General features: G+C 45.1%; 1 protein-coding gene across 3 annotated transcripts in view; it reads right to left on the bottom strand.

The window, feature by feature from the left end:
- Nucleotides 1-2,785, bottom strand: part of bcor (BCL6 corepressor) — a 32,369-nt gene that overhangs the window by 22,081 nt on the left and 7,503 nt on the right. The window lies entirely within an intron of this gene.

Raw genomic sequence — 2,785 nt, 5'->3', positions numbered from 1 at the left:
ACCCCCCCACCCCCATCCTGCCTACCCTGTGGGCTAGACGAGCATTGTGGGGCTGCGTCTATTCAGTCACGTTCCCCACACACTGGTTTGTGCGCCCTCTTTGACCTGCTCTCTCAGCTGCTTCAGCCAGAGGAGCGAGGGAAGATTATACACCAGAGACCACTTCGGTGGGAGACCATTTACCCGCCCGCCAACACAGAAGCCACAGATCAACAAACACACCAACGAACACGTGCAAAAGTATAGTATGCACGAGAAAAACAGACAACAATGCAAAATGTACAATAAAAGACAGAGCATGAAATGATAAATATAGAGGACATGGTGTTTGTTTGAGGCTGGCTTCTTTCAAAAATCATTAGAGTAATGACAATAAGTAGTAAAAAGAAAAATCCCATTTAGATCCCTTTGTGTATGAAATGCCCTTTAATCTGCACATATTTTGTATACGTTCAGATTTCATTAAAGCGCTGGAGCATAACGGAGCTGTTATCAAGTGAGATTTGAAATAAGTTACATAAAGATTATAATCGGATATTCATTAATGCAATATTTTAGGAAATGACAAATTTACTAATTAGTCTGTAACATTAAATCTGCACTTTTATCAGCTGATTGCTGATGGTGCATGGTTAGCTAACCCAAATCTATATTAGAAAATCCTTTAAAAAAAAAAGTTTGTTTGAGCTATACCTACAATATTAGTTAACACAACATATGTCAACCCCAGATTTGAGTAAACTGTTGCAGCAAATCTACAGCATTTTTTCTAGTTTGTATTTATGTTATGCTGTCGTTTCAGTGGATATAAAAATCTACTTTTTTAGAACTGTGACAACACACTGCTGCCGCATTACTGAGCGAAAGAGACCACAACCTTGTCAGAAAAAAAGAAACTGTGACAAACCACACAAATTTAGCGTTCATAAAATATTTTAGAACTGGCACCACTGAGAAATCACTGAATGCTTAGGAGCTTTGGTGAGTCAAGTGGCATCTTAAAAGTCTACTAACCCACTGGTCTGCCTGATTTTAAGAGGCTGCTTCAAAATCATCAGTTCTTGTTTTACCATAAAAAAGAGGTGAAACAACAATGAGGTAAGGTGAAATTACTGCCCCCATGCCAGATTTTATTTAAAAGGTAATATTCAGTATTAGACTTAATGACTCGTCAGGGTGGACATTTTTGTAAGACAGTCCTGTTAGTGGAGCCAGTGCAGAGAAGAGGTGGGAGACAGAGAGACAGAGAGAGAGAGAGAGAGAGAGAGAGAGAGAGAGAGAGAGAGAGAGAGAGAGAGAGAGAGAGAGAGGGAGAAGTGCCTTTAAATAGTAAGAGTGAAGCTGTGCTGGGAGCAGCAGAGAAACTCGGCTCCTCGATCATAGCAGAGAAACGCCTCCGAGACTCGCTGCCGCGCCGCTGGCACGCCACTTTTATTGCCGTGACCCGGGGCCCATTAATCAGCCTGCTGCGGGCCCCTTTGGCATGGCTCCTCCCTGCCCCAGCGCTCCCACCTCCCCACTCCCCTCCCCAAACACCGCTCGTTCTGCCCCAGCTCCCCGGGGCCAGTCCTGCTTCAACAACATCCGCATCTGACGGAACTGAAACGGAGTGCGTGCGTGGGCAGAAGCGCTACAGTGTGCGAGCGTGCGTGCGTGCGTGCAGCCACGTGTATGCGAGGCTGCAAATTACACGGACAGATTTGAGAAATCAAATCACTCCCGTTTCCTGTATTTCCAGGAGCAACACATGCACCTTTCTTTCTCACACCCTCTCTCTCCCACACACACACACACACACACACACACACACACACACACACGCTCCTCTTGCTCTGAAAAGTCAATGACAGCGAACATAAAAAACTAAGCCTCTAATACAAACGCAGATAGTCGATGACATGCTACCTTCACGGACATTTCGGTTGAAGCGAAAGACAACCGTCACCGCTAATATAGGCTAGAGAAAACCCCTCTCCTCTCTTTGGGAAAAATCTACGTAGGTTCTCCAGAAAGAAAGAAAAGGGAAGACAACAGAGAGGAAACGATCTGTTCTGGTTCGGGTCAGTGCAACTAAAAGATAGTGCTGGTGCCTGGTTATTACTCCACGATGTGCCCTCACTGTGCTGATGACTGATTTCATTTCCATGAAATTAATAGTAGTCCAGCTAAGATGAGAGGCTGCATCGGGCCTCAAGGTCAGGATCAAGCACATGGCGGCACTCAGCGTGCACCGCCGGGAATAACCCTCCGCTTTTGGATGCATGCGTAGACTCTGAACTGCACACTGACAACCTGTTCAAACTGCGCCAAAACGCAAAGTGCTCCACCGGTCATTGTTTCACCACCAGCCGGATGCGGTTAGTGCTAGATGCTGTGTGTACTTTAAAAGGTAAATTGGTGCACAATAATGCTTTACATTAATATAGGCTTATATACACTAACGTTAGATGCCTTGGAAATGCTGCTCAACAAACATTCACATGAGCAACACACCCTGGAGTGTATGAAAAGGCTATGCATTTCAATTTATAATTTCAGTGAAGTCTGGACACAAAAGGCGGCTTTTTCCTGGGTGTTGGGCAGTCCTGCATTGGTAACTTATAAACCTGATGCTTTAGTTTATTATATGAACAAATCCTGCCAATGTCACATTATGAGTGGAAGGAAGGGCAGGAGAGGGGGAGAGATAGGAAAGGAGTAAAAGGCAGTGTGTTGACGCCAATCCTCGCTGCTAAGAATAGTTTGCGCAACAAACAACTCCCGACGGCCGCCCAATCCATCACAG

Source organism: Seriola lalandi, unplaced genomic scaffold, assembly GCF_002814215.2.
Source record: "Seriola lalandi dorsalis isolate HSWRI2012SDOR001 ecotype SW California unplaced genomic scaffold, Sedor1 jcf7180002054908, whole genome shotgun sequence".
Lineage (NCBI taxonomy): Eukaryota > Metazoa > Chordata > Actinopteri > Carangiformes > Carangidae > Seriola > Seriola lalandi.
Note: the sequence above shows the minus strand (reverse complement) of the source record. Positions and strands in the feature narration are given on the sequence as shown.